This window comes from Spermophilus citellus (genome assembly GCF_964194105.1).
Source record: "Spermophilus citellus genome assembly, chromosome: 3".
NCBI classification, from domain to species: Eukaryota; Metazoa; Chordata; class Mammalia; order Rodentia; family Sciuridae; genus Spermophilus; species Spermophilus citellus.
This window is the reverse complement of record NC_138184.1, coordinates 135678-155331: the sequence shown is the minus strand read 5'-3', so window position 1 is coordinate 155331 and position 19654 is coordinate 135678.

Below are 19654 nucleotides of genomic sequence, written 5' to 3'. Positions count from 1 at the left end.
AGGGAGTGTTCCACTGCTGGCTGCCTTCTCTCCACCTGTGCACAAGGCCACACTCCACCCTGTGAGTCCTGTACAGTGAGGGCCCCCTTAGAGAGGGAGTGTTCCACTGCTGGCTGCCTTCCCTCCACCTGTGCACAAGTTCACACTCCACCCTGTGAGTTCTGTACAGTGAGGGCCTCCCTAGAGAGGGAGTGTTCCACTGCTGGATGCCTTCCCTCCACCTGTGCACAAGTTCACACTCCACCCTGTGAGTTCTGTACAGTGAGGGCCTCCCTAGAGAGGGAGTGTTCCACTGCTGGCTGCCTTCCCTCCACCTGTGCACAAGGCCACACTCCACCCTGTGAGTTCTGTACAGTGAAGGTCTCCCTAGAGAGGGAGTGTTCCACTGCTGGCCGCCTTCCCTCCACCTGTGCACAAGGCCACACTCCACCCTGTGAGTTCTGTACAGTGAGGGCCTCCCTAGAGAGGGAGTGTTCCACTGCTGGCCGCCTTCCCTCCACCTGTGCACAAGGCCACACTCCACCCTGTGAGTTCTGTACAGTGAGGGCCTCCCTAGAGAGGGAGTGTTCCACTGCTGGATGCCTTCCCTCCACCTGTGCACAAGTTCACACTCCACCCTGTGAGTTCTGTACAGTGAGGGCCTCCCTAGAGAGGGAGTGTTCCACTGCTGGCTGCCTTCCCTCCACCTGTGCACAAGGCCACACTCCACCCTGTGAGTTCTGTACAGTGAGGGCCTCCCTAGAGAGGGAGTGTTCCACTGCTGGCCGCCTTCCCTCCACCTGTGCACAAGGCCACACTCCACCCTGTGAGTTCTGTACAGTGAGTGCCTCCCTAGAGAGGGAGAGTTCCACTGCTGGCTGCCTTCCCTCCACCTGTGCACAAGGCCACACTCCACCCTGTGAGTTCTGTACAGTGAGGGCCTCCCTAGAGAGGGAGTGTTCCACTGCTGGCTGCCTTCCCTCCACCTGTGCAAAATCCACACTCCACCTGTGAGTTGTGTATAGTGAGGGCCTCCCTAGAGAGGGAGTGTTCCACTGCTGGCTGCCTTCCCTCCACCTGTGCACAAGGCCACACTCCACCCTGTGAGTTCTGTACAGTGAGGGCCTCCCTAGAGAGGGAGGGTTCCACTGCTGGCTGCCTTCCCTCCACCTGTGCACAAGGCCACACTCCACCCTGTGAGTTCTGTACAGTGAGGGCCTCCCTAGAGAGGGAGTGTTCCACTGCTGGCTGCCTTCCCTCCACCTGTGCACAAGGCCACACTCCACCCTGTGAGTTCTCTACAGTGAGGGCCTCCCTAGAGAGGGAGTGTTCCACTGCTGGCTGCCTTCCCTCCACCTGTGCACAAGGCCACACTCCACCCTGTGAGTTCTGTACAGTGAGGGCCTCCCTAGAGAGGGAGTGTTCCACTGCTGGCTGCCTTCCCTCGACCTGTGCACAAGGCCACACTCCACCCTTGAGTCCTGTACAGTGAGGGCCTCCCTAGAGAGGGAGTGTTCCACTGCTGGCTGCCTTCCCTCCACCTGTGCACAAGGCCACACTCCACCCTGTGAGTTCTGTACAGTGAGGGCCTCCCTAGAGATGGAGTGTTCCACTGCTGGCTGCCTTCCCTCCACTTGTGTACAAGGCCACACTCCACCCTGTGAGTTCTGTACAGTGAGGGCCTCCCTAGAGAGGGAGTGTTCCACTGCTGGCCGCCTTCCCTCCACCTGTGCACAAGGCCACACTCCACCCTGTGAGTTCTGTACCATGAGGGCCTCCCTAGAGAGGGAGTGTTCCTCTGCTGGCTGCCTTCCCTCCACCTGTGCACAATCCACACTCGACCTGTGAGATGTGTACAGTGAGGGCCTCCCCAGAGAGGGAGTGTTCCACTGCTGGCCGCCTTCCCTCCACCTGTGCACAAGACCACACTCCACCCTGTGAGTTCTCTACAGTGAGGGCCTCCCTAGAGTGGGAGTGTTCCACTGCTGGCTGCCTTCCCTCCACCTGTGCACAAGGCCACACTCCACCCTGTGAGTTCTGTACAGTGAGGGCCTCCCTAGAGAGGGAGTGTTCCACTGCTGGCTGCCTTCTCTCCACCTGTGCACAAGGCCACACTCTTCCTGTGAGTTCTCTACAGTGAGGGCCTCCCTAGAGAGGGAGTGTTCCACTGCTGGCTGCCTTCCCTCCACCTGTGCATAAGGCCACACTCCACCATGTGAGTTCTCTACAGTGATGGCCTCCCTAGAGAGGGAGTGTTCCACTGCTGGCCGCCTTCCCTCCACCTGTGCACAAGGCCACACTCCACCCTGTGAGTTCTGTACAGTGAGGGCCTCCCTAGAGAGGGAGTGTTCCACTGCTGGCTGCCTTCCCTCCACCTGTGCACAAGGCCACACTCCACACTGTGAGTCCTGTACAGTGAGGGTCTCCCTAGAGAGGGAGTGTTCCACTGCTGGCTGCCTTCCCTCCACCTGTGCACAAGGCCACACTCCACCCTGTGAGTTCTGTACAGTGAGGGCCTCCCTAGAGAGGGAGTGTTCCACTGCTGGCTGCCTTCCCTCCACCTGTGCACAAGGCCACACTCCACCCTGTGAGTTCTCTACAGTGAGGGCCTCCCTAGAGAGGGAGTGTTCCACTGCTGGCCGCCTTCCCTCCTCCTGTGCACAAGGCCACACTCCACCCTGTGAGTTCTGTTCAGTGAGGGCCTCCCTAGAGAGGGAGTGTTCCACTGCTGGCCGCCTTCCCTCCACCTGTGCACAAGGCCACACTCCACCCTGTGAGTTCTGTACAGTGAGGGCCTCCCAGAGAGGGAGTGTTCCACTGCTGGCTGCCTTCCCTCCACCTGTGCACAAGGCCACACTCCACCCTGTGAGTTCTGTACAGTGAGTTCCTCCCTAGAGAGGGAGTGTTCCACTGCTGGCTGCCTTCCCTCCACCTGTGCACAAGGCCACACTCCACCCTGTGTGTTCTGTACAGTGAGGGCCTCCCAGAGAGGTAGTGTTCCACTGCTGGCCGCCTTCCCTCCACCTGTGCACAAGGCCACACTCCACCCTGTGAGTTCTGTGCAGTGAGGGCCTCCCTAGAGAGGGAGTGTTCCACTGCTGGCTGCCTTCCCTCCACGTGTGCACAAGGCCACACTCCACCCTGTGAGTTCTCTACAGTGAGTGCCTCCCTAGAGAGAGAGTGTTCCACTGCTGGCTGCCTTCCCTCCACCTGTGCACAAGGCCAGACTCCACCCTGTGAGTTCTGTACAGTGAGGGCCTCCCTAGAGAGAAAGTGTTCCACTGCTGGCCGCCTTCCATTCACCTGTGCACAAGGCCACACTCCACCCTGTGAGTTCTGTACAGTGAGGGCCTCCCTAGAGAGGGAGTGTTCCACTGCTGGCCGCCTTCCCTTCACCTGTGCACAAGGCCACACTCCACCCTGTGAGTTCTGTACAGTGAGGGCCTCCCTAGAGAGGGAGTGTTCCACTGCTGGCTGCCTTCCCTCCACCTGTGCACAAGGCCACACTCCACCCTGTGAGTTCTCTACAGTGAGGGCCTCCCTAGAGAGGGAGTGTTCCACTGCTGGCTGCCTTCCCTCCACCTGTGCACAAGGCCACACTCCACCCTGTGAGTTCTGTACAGTGAAGGCCTCCCTAGAGAGGGAGTGTTCCACTGCTGGCTGCCTTCCCTCCACCTGTGCACAAGGCCACACTCCACCTGTGAGTTCTGTACAGTGAGGGCCTCCCTAGAGAGGGAGTGTTCCACTGCTGGCCGCCTTCCCTTCACCTGTGCACAAGGCCACACTCCACCCTGTGAGTTCTGTACAGTGAAGGCCTCCCTAGAGAGGGAGTGTTCCACTGCTGGCTGCCTTCCCTCCACCTGTGCACAAGGCCACACTCCACCCTGTGAGTTCTGTACAGTGAGTGCCTCCCAGAGAGGTAGTGTTCCACTGCTGGCTGCCTTCCCTCCACCTGTGCACAAGGCCAGACTCCACCCTGTGAATTCTGTACAGTGAAGGTCTCCCTAGAGAGGGAGTGTTCCACTGCTGGCCGCCTTCCCTCCACCTGTGCACAAGGCCACACTCCACCCTGTGAGTTCTGTACCATGAGGGCCTCCCTAGAGAGGCAGTGTTCCTCTGCTGGCTGCCTTCCCTCCACCTGTGCACAATCCACACTCGACCTGTGAGTTGTGTACAGTGAGGGCCTCCCCAGAGAGGGAGTGTTCCACTGCTGGCCGCCTTCCCTCCACCTGTGCACAAGACCACACTCCACCCTGTGAGTTCTCTACAGTGAGGGCCTCCCTAGAGAGGGAGTGTTCCACTGCTGGCCGCCTTCCCTCCACCTGTGCACAAGGCCACACTCTTCCTGTGAGTTCTCTACAGTGAGGGCCTCCCTAGAGAGGGAGTGTTCCACTGCTGGCTGCCTTCCCTCCACCTGTGCACAAGGCCACACTCCACCTGTGAGTTCTGTACAGTGAGGGCCTCCCTAGAGAGGGAGTGTTCCACTGCTGGCCGCCTTCCCTTCACCTGTGCACAAGGCCACACTCCACCCTGTGAGTTCTGTACAGTGAAGGCCTCCCTAGGGTGGGAGTGTTCCACTGCTGGATGCCTTCCCTCCACCTGTGCACAAGGCCACACTCCACCCTGTGAGTTCTGTACAGTGAGGGCCTCCCAGAGAGGGAGTGTTCCACTGCTGGCTGCCTTCCCTCCACCTGTGCACAAGGCCACACTCCACCCTGTGAGTCCTGTACAGTGAAGGCCTCCCTAGAGAGGGAGTGTTCCACTGCTGGCCGCCTTCCCTCCACCTGTGCACAAGGCCAGACTCCACCCTGTGAATTCTGTACAGTGAAGGTCTCCCTAGAGAGGGAGTGTTCCCCTGCTGGATGCCTTCCCTCCACCTGTGCACAGGGCCACACTCCACCCTGTGAGTCCTGTACAGTGAGGGCCTCCCAGAGAGGGAGTGTTCCACTGCTGGCTGCCTTCCCTCCACCTGTGCACAAGGCCACACTCCACCCTGTGAGTCCTGTACAGTGAGGGCCTCCCTAGAGAGGGAGTGTTCCACTGCTGGCTGCCTTCCCTCCACCTGTGCACAAGGCCACACTCCACCCTGTGAGTCCTGTACAGTGAGGGCCTCCCTAGAGAGGGAGTGTTCCACTGCTGGCTGCCTTCCCTCCACCTGTGCACAAGGCCACACTCCACCCTGTGAGTCCTGTACAGTGAGGGCCTCCCAGAGAGGTAGTGTTCCACTGCTGGCTGCCTTCCCTCCACTTGTGCACAAGGCCACACTCCACCCTGTGAGTTCTGTACAGTGAGGGCCTCCCTAGAGAGGGAGTGTTCCACTGCTGGCCGCCTTCCCTCCACCTGTGCACAAGGCCACACTCCACCCTGTGAGTTCTGTACCATGAGGGCCTCCCTAGAGAGGGAGTGTTCCTCTGCTGGCTGCCTTCCCTCCACCTGTGCACAATCCACACTCGACCTGTGAGTTGTGTACAGTGAGGGCCTCCCCAGAGAGGGAGTGTTCCACTGCTGGCCGCCTTCCCTCCACCTGTGCACAAGACCACACTCCACCCTGTGAGTTCTCTACAGTGAGGGCCTCCCTAGAGAGGGAGTGTTCCACTGCTGGCCGCCTTCCCTCCACCTGTGCACAAGGCCACACTCCACCCTGTGAGTTCTGTACAGTGAGGGCCTCCCTAGAGAGGGAGTGTTCCACTGCTGGCTGCCTTCTCTCCACCTGTGCACAAGGCCACACTCTTCCTGTGAGTTCTCTACAGTGAGGGCCTCCCTAGTGAGGGAGTGTTCCACTGCTGGCTGCCTTCCCTCCACCTGTGCATAAGGCCACACTCCACCATGTGAGTTCTCTACAGTGATGGCCTCCCTAGAGAGGGAGTGTTCCACTGCTGGCTGCCTTCCCTCCACGTGTGCACAAGGCCACACTCCACCCTGTGTGTTCTGTACAGTGAGGGCCTCCCAGAGAGGGAGTGTTCCACTGCTGGCTGCCTTCCCTCCACCTGTGCACAAGGCCACACTCCACCCTGTGAGTTCTGTACAGTGAGGGCCTCCCTAGAGAGGGAGTGTTCCACTGCTGGCTGCCTTCCCTCCACCTGTGCACAAGGCCACACTCCACCCTGTGAGTTCTGTACAGTGAGGGCCTCCCTAGAGAGGGAGTGTTCCACTGCTGGCCGCCTTCCCTCCACCTGTGCACAAGGCCACACTCCACCCTGTGAGTTCTGTACAGTGAGGGCCTCCCTAGAGAGGGAGTTTCCACTGCTGGCTGCCTTCCCTCCACCTGTGCACAAGGCCACACACCACCCTGTGTGTTCTGTACAGTGAGGGCCTCCCCAGAGAGGAGTGTTCCACTGCTGGCCGCCTTCCTTCCACCTGTGCACCAGGCCACACTCCACCCTGTGAGTTCTTTATAGTGAAGGCCTCCCTAGAGAGGAGTGTTCCACTGCTGGCCGCCTTCCCTCCACCTGTGCACAAGGCCACACTCCACACTGTGAGTTCTGTACAGAGAGGGCCTCCCTAGAGAGGGAGTTTCCACTGCTGGCTGCCTTCACTCCACCTGTGCACAAGGCCACACACCACCCTGTGTGTTCTGTACAGTGAGGGCCTCCCCAGAGAGGAGTGTTCCACTGCTGGCCGCCTTCCTTCCACCTGTGCACCAGGCCACACTCCACCCTGTGAGTTCTTTATAGTGAAGGCCTCCCTAGAGAGGAGTGTTCCACTGCTGGCCGCCTTCCTTCCACCTGTGCACCAGGCCACACTCCACCCTGTGAGTTCTTTATAGTGAAGGCCTCCCTAGAGAGGAGTTTTCCACTGCTGGCCGCCTTCCCTCCACCTGTGCACAAGGCCACACTCCACCCTGTGAGTTGTGTACAGTGAGGGCCTCCCTAGAGAGGGAGTGTTCCACTGCTGGCTGCATCCCTCCACCTGTGCACAAGGCCACACTCCACCCTGTGAGTTCTGTACAGTGAAGGCCTCCCTAGAGAGGGAGTGTTCCACTGCTGGCTGCCTTCCCTCCACCTGTGCACAAGGCCACACTCTTTCCTGTGAGTTCTGTACAGTGAGGGCCTCCCTAGAGAGGGAGTGTTCCACTGCTGGCCGCCTTCCCTCCACCTGTGCACAAGGCCACACTCCACCCTGTGAGTTCTGTACAGTGAGGGCGTCCCAGAGAGGGAGTGTTCCACTGCTGGCTGCCTTCCCTCCACCTGTGCACAAGGCCACACTCCACCCTGTGTGTTCTGTACAGTGAGGGCCTCCATAGAGAGGGAATGTTCCACTGCTGGCAGCCTTCCCTCCACCTGTGCACAAGGCCACACTCCACCCTGTGAGTCCTGTACAGTGAGGGCCCCCTTAGAGAGGGAGTGTTCCACTGCTGGCCGCCTTCCCTTCACCTGTGCACAAGGCCACACTCCACCCTGTGAGTTCTGTACAGTGAAGGTCTCCCTAGAGAGGGAGTGTTCCACTGCTGGATGCCTTCCCTCCACCTGTGCACAGGGCCACACTCCACCCTGTGAGTTCTGTACAGTGAGGGCCTCCCTAGAGAGGGAGTGTTCCACGGCTGGCTGCCTTCCCTCCACCTGTGCACAAGGCCACACTCCACCCTGTGAGTTGTGTATAGTGAAGGCCTCCCTAGAGAGGGAGTGTTCCACTGCTGGATGCCTTCCATCCACCTGTGCACAAGGCCACACTCCACCCTGTGTGTTCTGTACAGTGAGGGCCTCCATAGAGAGGGAATGTTCCACTGCTGGCAGCCTTCCCTCCACCTGTGCACAAGGCCACACTCCACCCTGTGAGTCCTGTACAGTGAGGGCCCCCTTAGAGAGGGAGTGTTCCACTGCTGGCCGCCTTCCCTTCACCTGTGCACAAGGCCACACTCCACCCTGTGAGTTCTGTACAGTGAAGGTCTCCCTAGAGAGGGAGTGTTCCACGGCTGGCTGCCTTCCCTCCACCTGTGCACAAGGCCACACTCCACCCTGTGAGTTCTGTACAGTGAAGGTCTCCCTAGAGAGGGAGTGTTCCACTGCTGACCGCCTTCCCTCCACCTGTGCACAAGGCCACACTCCACCCTGTGAGTTGTGTATAGTGAAGGCCTCCCTAGAGAGGGAGTGTTCCACTGCTGGCTGCATTCCCTCCACCTGTGCACAAGGCCACACTCCACCCTGTGAGTTCTTTATAGTGAAGGCCTCCCTAGAGAGGAGTGTTCCACTGCTGGCCGCCTTCCCTCCACCTGTGCACAAGGCCACACTCCACCCTGTGTGTTCTGTACAGTGAGGGCCTCCCAGAGAGTAGTGTTCCACTGCTGGCGGCCTTCCCTCCACCTGTGCACAAGGCCACACTCCACCCTGTGTGTTCTGTACAGTGAGGGCCTCCCTAGAGAGGAGTGTTCCACTGCTGGCTGCCTTCCCTCCACCTGTGCACAAGGCCAGACTCCACCCTGTGAGTTCTGTACAGTGAAGGTCTCCCTAGAGAGGGAGTGTTCCACTGCTGGATGCCTTCCATCCACCTGTGCACAAGGCCACACTCCACCCTGTGTGTTCTGTACAGTGAGGGCCTCCCTAGAGAGGGAGAGTTCCACTGCTGGCTGCCTTCCCTCCACCTGTGCACAAGGCCACACTCCACCCTGTGAGTTCTGTACAGTGAGGGCCTCCCAGAGAGGGAGTGTTCCACTGCTGGCTGCCTTCCCTCCACCTGTGCACAAGGCCACACTCCACCCTGTGAGTTCTGTACAGTGAGTTCCTCCCTAGAGATGGAGTGTTCCACTGCTGGCCGCCTTCCCTCCACCTGTGCACAAGGCCACACTCCACCCTGTGAGTTCTGTACAGTGAGGGCCTCCCAGAGAGGGAGTGTTCCACTGCTGGCTGCCTTCCCTCCACCTGTGCACAAGGCCACACTCCACCCTGTGAGTTCTGTACAGTGAGTTCCTCCCTAGAGAGGGAGTGTTCCACTGCTGGCTGCCTTCCCTCCACCTGTGCACAAGGCCACACTCCACCCTGTGTGTTCTGTAAAGTGAGGGCCTCCCAGAGAGGTAGTGTTCCACTGCTGGCCGCCTTCCCTCCACCTGTGCACAAGGCCACACTCCACCCTGTGAGTTCTGTACAGTGAGGGCCTCCCTAGAGAGGGAGAGTTCCACTGCTGGCTGCCTTCCCTCCACCTGTGCACAAGGCCACACTCCACCCTGTGAGTTCTGTACAGTGAGGGCCTCCCAGAGAGGGAGTGTTCCACTGCTGGCTGCCTTCCCTCCACCTGTGCACAAGGCCACACTCCACCCTGTGAGTTCTGTACAGTGAGTTCCTCCCTAGAGATGGAGTGTTCCACTGCTGGCCGCCTTCCCTCCACCTGTGCACAAGGCCACACTCCACCCTGTGAGTTCTGTACAGTGAGGGCCTCCCAGAGAGGGAGTGTTCCACTGCTGGCTGCCTTCCCTCCACCTGTGCACAAGGCCACACTCCACCCTGTGAGTTCTGTACAGTGAGTTCCTCCCTAGAGAGGGAGTGTTCCACTGCTGGCTGCCTTCCCTCCACCTGTGCACAAGGCCACACTCCACCCTGTGTGTTCTGTACAGTGAGGGCCTCCCAGAGAGGTAGTGTTCCACTGCTGGCCGCCTTCCCTCCACCTGTGCACAAGGCCAGACTCCACCCTGTGAGTTCTGTACAGTGAGGGCCTCCCTAGAGAGGGAGTGTTCCACTGCTGGCTGCCTTCCCTCCACCTGTGCACAAGGCCACACTCCACCCTGTGAGTTCTGTACAGTGAGGGCCTCCCTAGAGAGGGAGTGTTCCACTGCTGGCCGCCTTCCATTCACCTGTGCACAAGGCCACACTCCACCCTGTGAGTTCTGTACAGTGAGGGCCTCCCTAGAGAGGGAGTGTTCCACTGCTGGCTGCCTTCCCTCCACCTGTGCACAAGGCCACACTCCACCCTGTGAGTTCTGTACAGTGAGTGCCTCCCAGAGAGGTAGTGTTCCACTGCTGGCTGCCTTCCCTCCACCTGTGCACAAGGCCAGACTCCACCCTGTGAATTCTGTACAGTGAAGGTCTCCCTAGAGAGGGAGTGTTCCACTGCTGGATGCCTTCCCTCCACCTGTGCACAGGGCCACACTCCACCCTGTGAGTTCTGTACAGTGAGGGCCTCCCTAGAGAGGGAGTGTTCCACTGCTGGCTGCCTTCCCTCCACCTGTGCACAAGGCCACACTCCACCCTGTGTGTTCTGTACAGTGAGGGCCTCCCAGAGAGGTAGTGTTCCACTGCTGGCTGCCTTCCCTCCACCTGTGCACAGGGCCACACTCCACCCTGTGAGTCCTGTACAGTGAGGGCCTCCCAGAGAGGGAGTGTTCCACTGCTGGCTGCCTTCCCTCCACCTGTGCACAAGGCCACACTCCACCCTGTGAGTCCTGTACAGTGAGGGCCTCCCTAGAGAGGGAGTGTTCCACTGCTGGCTGCCTTCCCTCCACGTGTGCACAAGGCCACACTCCACCCTGTGTGTTCTGTACAGTGAGGGCCTCCCAGAGAGGGAGTGTTCCACTGCTGGCTGCCTTCCCTCCACCTGTGCACAAGGCCACACTCCACCCTGTGAGTTCTGTACAGTGAGGGCCTCCCTAGAGAGGGAGTGTTCCACTGCTGGCTGCCTTCCCTCCACCTGTGCACAAGGCCACACTCCACCCTGTGAGTTCTGTACAGTGAGGGCCTCCCTAGAGAGGGAGTGTTCCACTGCTGGCCGCCTTCCCTCCACCTGTGCACAAGGCCACACTCCACCCTGTGAGTTCTGTACAGTGAGGGCCTCCCTAGAGAGGGAGTGTTCCACTGCTGGCTGCCTTCCCTCCACGTGTGCACAAGGCCACACTCCACCCTGTGAGTTCTGTACAGTGAAGGCCTCCCTAGAGAGGGAGTGTTCCACTGCTGGCTGCCTTCCCTCCACCTGTGCACAAGGCCACACTCCACCTGTGAGTTCTGTACAGTGAGGGCCTCCCTAGAGAGGGAGTGTTCCACTGCTGGCCGCCTTCCCTTCACCTGTGCACAAGGCCACACTCCACCCTGTGAGTTCTGTACAGTGAAGGCCTCCCTAGGGTGGGAGTGTTCCACTGCTGGCCGCCTTCCCTCCACCTGTGCACAAGGCCACACTCCACCCTGTGAGTCCTGTACAGTGAGGGCCTCCCTAGAGAGGGAGTGTTCCACTGCTGGCTGCCTTCCCTCCACGTGTGCACAAGGCCACACTCCACCCTGTGAGTTCTGTACAGTGAAGGCCTCCCTAGAGAGGGAGTGTTCCACTGCTGGCTGCCTTCCCTCCACCTGTGCACAAGGCCACACTCCACCTGTGAGTTCTGTACAGTGAGGGCCTCCCTAGAGAGGGAGTGTTCCACTGCTGGCCGCCTTCCCTCCACCTGTGCACAAGGCCACACTCCACCCTGTGAGTTCTGTACAGTGAGGGCCTCCCTATAGAGGGAGTGTTCCACTGCTGGCTGCCTTCCCTCCACCTGTGCACAAGGCCACACTCCACCCTGTGAGTTCTGTACAGTGAAGGCCTCCCTAGGGTGGGAGTGTTCCACTGCTGGCTGCCTTCCCTCCACCTGTGCACAAGGCCAGACTCCACCCTGTGAGTTCTGTACAGTGAGGGCCTCCCTAGAGAGGGAGTGTTCCACTGCTGGCCGCCTTCCATTCACCTGTGCACAAGGCCACACTCCACCCTGTGAGTTCTGTACAGTGAGGGCCTCCCTAGAGAGGGAGTGTTCCACTGCTGGCCGCCTTCCCTTCACCTGTGCACAAGGCCACACTCCACCCTGTGAGTTCTGTACAGTGAAGGCCTCCCTAGAGAGGGAGTGTTCCACTGCTGGCTGCCTTCCCTCCACCTGTGCACAAGGCCACACTCCACCTGTGAGTTCTGTACAGTGAGGGCCTCCCTAGAGAGGGAGTGTTCCACTGCTGGCCGCCTTCCCTTCACCTGTGCACAAGGCCACACTCCACCCTGTGAGTTCTGTACAGTGAAGGCCTCCCTAGGGTGGGAGTGTTCCACTGCTGGATGCCTTCCCTCCACCTGTGCACAAGGCCACACTCCACCCTGTGAGTTCTGTACAGTGAGTGCCTCCCAGAGAGGTAGTGTTCCACTGCTGGCTGCCTTCCCTCCACCTGTGCACAAGGCCAGACTCCACCCTGTGAATTCTGTACAGTGAAGGTCTCCCTAGAGAGGGAGTGTTCCACTGCTGGATGCCTTCCCTCCACCTGTGCACAGGGCCACACTCCACCCTGTGAGTTCTGTACAGTGAGTTCCTCCCTAGAGATGGAGTGTTCCACTGCTGGCCGCCTTCCCTCCACCTGTGCACAAGGCCACACTCCACCCTGTGAGTTCTGTACAGTGAGGGCCTCCCAGAGAGGGAGTGTTCCACTGCTGGCTGCCTTCCCTCCACCTGTGCACAAGGCCACACTCCACCCTGTGAGTTCTGTACAGTGAGTTCCTCCCTAGAGAGGGAGTGTTCCACTGCTGGCTGCCTTCCCTCCACCTGTGCACAAGGCCACACTCCACCCTGTGTGTTCTGTACAGTGAGGGCCTCCCAGAGAGGTAGTGTTCCACTGCTGGCCGCCTTCCCTCCACCTGTGCACAAGGCCAGACTCCACCCTGTGAGTTCTGTACAGTGAGGGCCTCCCTAGAGAGGGAGTGTTCCACTGCTGGCCGCCTTCCATTCACCTGTGCACAAGGCCACACTCCACCCTGTGAGTTCTGTACAGTGAGGGCCTCCCTAGAGAGGGAGTGTTCCACTGCTGGCTGCCTTCCCTCCACCTGTGCACAAGGCCACACTCCACCCTGTGAGTTCTGTACAGTGAGTGCCTCCCAGAGAGGTAGTGTTCCACTGCTGGCTGCCTTCCCTCCACCTGTGCACAAGGCCAGACTCCACCCTGTGAATTCTGTACAGTGAAGGTCTCCCTAGAGAGGGAGTGTTCCACTGCTGGATGCCTTCCCTCCACCTGTGCACAAGGCCACACTCCACCCTGTGAGTTCTGTACAGTGAGGGCCTCCCTAGAGAGGGAGTGTTCCACTGCTGGCTGCCTTCCCTCCACCTGTGCACAAGGCCACACTCCACCCTGTGTGTTCTGTACAGTGAGGGCCTCCCAGAGAGGTAGTGTTCCACTGCTGGCTGCCTTCCCTCCACCTGTGCACAGGGCCACACTCCACCCTGTGAGTCCTGTACAGTGAGGGCCTCCCAGAGAGGGAGTGTTCCACTGCTGGCTGCCTTCCCTCCACCTGTGCACAAGGCCACACTCCACCCTGTGAGTCCTGTACAGTGAGGGCCTCCCTAGAGAGGGAGTGTTCCACTGCTGGCTGCCTTCCCTCCACGTGTGCACAAGGCCACACTCCACCCTGTGTGTTCTGTACAGTGAGGGCCTCCCAGAGAGGGAGTGTTCCACTGCTGGCTGCCTTCCCTCCACCTGTGCACAAGGCCACACTCCACCCTGTGAGTTCTGTACAGTGAGGGCCTCCCAGAGAGGGAGTGTTCCACTGCTGGCTGCCTTCCCTCCACCTGTGCACAAGGCCACACTCCACCCTGTGAGTTCTGTACAGTGAGGGCCTCCCTAGAGAGGGAGTGTTCCACTGCTGGCTGCCTTCCCTCCACGTGTGCACAAGGCCACACTCCACCCTGTGAGTTCTGTACAGTGAGGGCCTCCCTAGAGAGGGAGTGTTCCACTGCTGGCTGCCTTCCCTCCACGTGTGCACAAGGCCACACTCCACCCTGTGAGTTCTGTACAGTGAGGGCCTCCCTAGAGAGGTAGTGTTCCACTGCTGGCTGCCTTCCCTCCACCTGTGCACAGGGCCACACTCCACCCTGTGAGTCCTGTACAGTGAGGGCCTCCCAGAGAGGGAGTGTTCCACTGCTGGCTGCCTTCCCTCCACCTGTGCACAAGGCCACACTCCACCCTGTGAGTCCTGTACAGTGAGGGCCTCCCTAGAGAGGGAGTGTTCCACTGCTGGCTGCCTTCCCTCCACGTGTGCACAAGGCCACACTCCACCCTGTGTGTTCTGTACAGTGAGGGCCTCCCAGAGAGGGAGTGTTCCACTGCTGGCTGCCTTCCCTCCACCTGTGCACAAGGCCACACTCCACCCTGTGAGTTCTGTACAGTGAGGGCCTCCCAGAGAGGGAGTGTTCCACTGCTGGCTGCCTTCCCTCCACCTGTGCACAAGGCCACACTCCACCCTGTGAGTTCTGTACAGTGAGGGCCTCCCTAGAGAGGGAGTGTTCCACTGCTGGCTGCCTTCCCTCCACCTGTGCACAAGGCCACACTCCACCCTGTGAGTTCTGTACAGTGAGGGCCTCCCTAGAGAGGGAGTGTTCCACTGCTGGCTGCCTTCCCTCCACGTGTGCACAAGGCCACACTCCACCCTGTGAGTTCTGTACAGTGAGGGCCTCCCTAGAGAGGGAGTGTTCCACTGCTGGCTGCCTTCCCTCCACCTGTGCACAAGGCCACACTCCACCCTGTGAGTTCTGTACAGTGAGTGCCTCCCAGAGAGGTAGTGTTCCACTGCTGGCTGCCTTCCCTCCACCTGTGCACAAGGCCAGACTCCACCCTGTGAATTCTGTACAGTGAAGGTCTCCCTAGAGAGGGAGTGTTCCACTGCTGGATGCCTTCCCTCCACCTGTGCACAGGGCCACACTCCACCCTGTGAGTCCTGTACAGTGAGGGCCTCCTAGAGAGGGAGTGTTCCACTGCTGGCTGCCTTCCCTCCACCTGTGCACAAGGCCACACTCCACCCTGTGAGTTCTGTACAGTGAGTGCCTCCCAGAGAGGTAGTGTTCCACTGCTGGCTGCCTTCCCTCCACCTGTGCACAAGGCCAGACTCCACCCTGTGAATTCTGTACAGTGAAGGTCTCCCTAGAGAGGGAGTGTTCCACTGCTGGATGCCTTCCCTCCACCTGTGCACAGGGCCACACTCCACCCTGTGAGTCCTGTACAGTGAGGGCCTCCTAGAGAGGGAGTGTTCCACTGCTGGCTGCCTTCCCTCCACCTGTGCACAAGGCCACACTCCACCCTGTGAGTCCTGTACAGTGAGGGCCTCCCTAGAGAGGGAGTGTTCCACTGCTGGCTGCCTTCCCTCCACGTGTGCACAAGGCCACACTCCACCCTGTGTGTTCTGTACAGTGAGGGCCTCCCAGAGTGAGTGTTCCACTGCTGCCTGCCTTCCCTCCACCTGTGCACAAGGCCACACTCCACCCTGTGAGTTCTGTACAGTGAGGGCCTCCCTAGAGAGGGAGTGTTCCACTGCTGGCTGCCTTCCCTCCACCTGTGCACAAGGCCACACTCCACCCTGTGAGTTCTGTACAGTGAGGGCCTCCCTAGAGAGGGAGTGTTCCACTGCTGGCCGCCTTCCCTCCACCTGTGCACAAGGCCACACTCCACCCTGTGAGTTCTGTACAGTGAGGTCCTCCGTAGAGAGGGAGTGTTCCACTGCTGGCTGCCTTCCCTCCACGTGTGCACAAGGCCACACTCCACCCTGTGTGTTCTGTACAGTGAGAGCCTCCCAGAGAGGGAGTGTTCCACTGCTGGCTGCCTTCCCTCCACCTGTGCACAAGGCCACACTCCACCCTGTGAGTTCTGTACAGTGAGGGCCTCCCTAGAGAGGGAGTGTTCCACTGCTGGCTGCCTTCCCTCCACCTGTGCACAAGGCCACACTCCACCCTGTGAGTTCTGTACAGTGAGGGCCTCCCTAGAGAGGGAGTGTTCCACTGCTGGCCGCCTTCCCTCCACCTGTGCACAAGGCCACACTCCACCCTGTGAGTTCTGTACAGTGAGGGCCTCCCTAGAGAGGGAGTGTTCCACTGCTGGCTGCCTTCCCTCCACCTGTGCACAAGGCCACACTCCACCCTGTGTGTTCTGTACAGTGAGGGCCTCCCCAGAGAGGAGTGTTCCACTGCTGGCCGCCTTCCTTCCACCTGTGCACCAGGCCACACTCCACCCTGTGAGTTCTTTATAGTGAAGGCCTCCCTAGAGAGGAGTGTTCCACTGCTGGCCGCCTTCCCTCCACCTGTGCACAAGGCCACACTCCACACTGTGAGTTCTGTACAGAGAGGGTCTCCCTAGAGAGGGAGTTTTCCACTGCTGGCCGCCTTCCCTCCACCTGTGCACAAGGCCACACTCCACCCTGTGAGTTGTGTACAGTGAGGGCCTCCCTAGAGAGGGAGTGTTCCACTGCTGGCTGCATCCCTCCACCTGTGCACAAGGCCACACTCCACCCTGTGAGTTCTGTACAGTGAAGGCCTCCCTAGAGAGGGAGTGTTCCACTGCTGGCTGCCTTCCCTCCACCTGTGCACAAGGCCACACTCTTTCCTGTGAGTTCTGTACAGTGAGGGCCTCCCTAGAGAGGGAGTGTTCCACTGCTGGCCGCCTTCCCTCCACCTGTGCACAAGGCCACACTCCACCCTGTGAGTTCTGTACAGTGAGGGCCTCCCAGAGAGGGAGTGTTCCACTGCTGGCTGCCTTCCCTCCACCTGTGCACAAGGCCACACTCCACCCTGTGTGTTCTGTACAGTGAGGGCCTCCATAGAGAGGGAATGTTCCACTGCTGGCAGCCTTCCCTCCACCGGTGCACAAGGCCACACTCCACCCTGTGAGTCCTGTACAGTGAGGGCCCCCTTAGAGAGGGAGTGTTCCACTGCTGGCTGCCTTCCCTCCACCTGTGCACAAGGCCACACTCCACCCTGTGAGTTGTGTACAGTGAGGGCCTCCCTAGAGAGGGAGTGTTCCACTGCTGGCTGCCTTCCCTCCAACAGTGCACAAGGCCACAATCCACCCTGTGAGTTCTGTACAGTGAGGGCCTCCCTAGAGAGGGAGTGTTCCACTGCTGGATGCCTTCCCTCCACCTGTGCACAAGGCCACACTCCACCCTGTGAGTCCTGTACAGTGAGGGCCTCCCTAGAGAGGGAGTGTTCCACTGCTGGCTGCCTTCCCTTCACCTGTGCACAAGGCCACACTCCACCCTGTGAGTCCTGTACAGTGAGGGCCTCCCTAGAGAGGGAGAGTTCCACTGCTGGCTGCCTTCCCTCCACCTGTGCACAAGGCCACACTCCACCCTGTGAGTTCTGTATAGTGAGGGCCTCCCTAGAGAGGGAGAGTTCCACTGCTGGCTGCCTTCCCTCCACCTGTGCACAAGGCCACACTCCACCTGTGAGTTGTGTACAGTGAGGGCCTCCCTAGAGAGGGAGTGTTCCACTGCTGGCTGCCTTCCCTCCACCTGTGCACAAGGCCACACTCCACCCTGTGAGTTCTGTACAGTGAGTTCCTCCCTAGAGAGGGAGGGTTCCACTGCTGGCTGCCTTCCCTCCACCTGTGCACAAGGCCACACTCCACCCTGTGAGTTCTGTACAGTGAGGGCCTCCCTAGAGAGGGAGTGTTCCACTGCTGGCTGCCTTCCCTCCACCTGTGCACAAGGCCACACTCCACCCTGTGAGTTCTCTACAGTGAGGGCCTCCCTAGAGAGGGAGTGTTCCACTGCTGGCTGCCTTCCCTCCACCTGTGCACAAGGCCACACTCCACCCTGTGAGTTCTGTACAGTGAGGGCCTCCCTAGAGAGGGAGTGTTCCACTGCTGGCTGCCTTCCCTCGACCTGTGCACAAGGCCACACTCCACCCTTGTGTCCTGTACAGTGAGGGCCTCCCTAGAGATGGAGTGTTCCACTGCTGGCTGCCTTCCCTCCACCTGTGCACAAGGCCACACTCCACCCTGTGAGTTCTGTACAGTGAGGGCCTCCCTAGAGAGGGAGGGTTCCACTGCTGGCTGCCTTCCCTCCACCTGTGCACAAGGCCACACTCCACCCTGTGAGTTCTGTACAGTGAGGGCCTCCCTAGAGAGGGAGTGTTCCACGGCTGGCTGCCTTCCCTCCACCTGTGCACAAGTTCACACTCCACCCTGTGAGTCCTGTACAGTGAGGGCCTCCCTAGAGAGGGAGTGTTCCACGGCTGGCTGCCTTCCCTCCACCTGTGCACAAGTTCACACTCCACCCTGTGAGTTCTCTACAGTGAAGGTCTCCCTAGAGAGGGAGTGTTCCACTGCTGGATGCCTTCCCTCCACCTGTGCACAAGGCCACACTCCACCCTGTGTGTTCTGTACAGTGAGGGCCTCCCAGAGAGGTAGTGTTCCACTGCTGGCTGCCTTCCCTCCACCTGTGCACAAGGCCAGACTCCACCCTGTGAGTTCTGTACAGTGAAGGTCTCCCTAGAGAGGGAGTGTTCCACTGCTGGATGCCTTCCATCCACCTGTGCACAAGGCCACACTCCACCCTGTGAGTTCTGTACAGTGAGGGCCTCCCAGAGAGGGAGTGTTCCACTGCTGGCTGCCTTCCCTCCACCTGTGCACAAGGCCACACTCCACCCTGTGAGTTCTGTACAGTGAGTTCCTCCCTAGAGAGGGAGTGTTCCACTGCTGGCTGCCTTCCCTCCACCTGTGCACAAGGCCACACTCCACCCTGTGTGTTCTGTACAGTGAGGGCCTCCCAGAGAGGTAGTGTTCCACTGCTGGCCGCCTTCCCTCCACCTGTGCACAAGGCCACACTCCACCCTGTGAGTTCTCTACAGTGAGTGCCTCCCTAGAGAGAGAGTGTTCCACTGCTGGCTGCCTTCCCTCCACCTGTGCACAAGGCCAGACTCCACCTGTGAGTCCTGTACAGTGAGGGCCTCCCTAGAGAGGGAGTGTTCCACTGCTGGCTGCCTCCCCTCCACCTGTGCACAAGGCCACACTCCACCCTGTGAGTTCTGTACAGTGAGGGCCTCCCTAGAGAGGGAGTGTTCCACTGCTGGCTGCCTTCCCTCTACCTGTGCACAAGGCCACACTCCACTCTGTGAGTTCTGTACAGTGAGGGCCTCCCTAGAGAGGGAGTGTTCCACTGCTGGCTGCCTCCCCTCCACCTGTGCACAAGGCCACACTCCACCCTGTGAGTTCTGTACAGTGAGGGCCTCCCTAGAGAGGGAGTGTTCCACTGCTGGCTGCCTTCCCTCTACCTGTGCACAAGGCCACACTCCACCCTGTGAGTTCTGTACAGTGAGGGCCTCCCTAGAGAGGGAGTGTTCCACTGCTGGCTGCCTCCCCTCCACCTGTGCACAAGGCCACACTCCACCCTGTGAGTTCTGTACAGTGAGGGCCTCCCTAGAGAGGGAGTGTTCCACTGCTGGCCGCCTTCCCTTCACCTGTGCACAAGGCCACACTCCACCCTGTGAGTTCTGTACAGTGAAGGCCTCCCTAGAGAGGGAGTGTTCCACTGCTGGCTGCCTTCCCTCTACCTGTGCACAAGGCCACACTCCACTCTGTGAGTTCTGTACAGTGAGGGCCTCCCTAGAGAGGGAGTGTTCCACTGCTGGATGCCTTCCCTCCACCTGTGCACAAGGCCACACTCCACCCTGTGAGTTCTGTACAGTGAGTGCCTCCCTAGAGAGGGAGTGTTCCACTGCTGGCTGCCTTCCCTCCACCTGTGCACAAGGCCACACTCCACCCTGTGAGTTCTGTACAGTGAGGGCCTCCCTAGAGAGGGAGTGTTCCACTGCTGGCTGCCTTCCCTCCACCTGTGCACAAGGCCACACTCCACCCTGTGAGTTCTGTACAGTGAGGGCCTCCCTAGAGAAGGAGTGTTCCACTGCTGGCCGCCTTCCCTCCACCTGTGCACAAGGCCACACTCTTCCCTGTGAGTTCTGTACAGTGAAGGCCTCTCTAGAGAGGGAGTGTTCCAC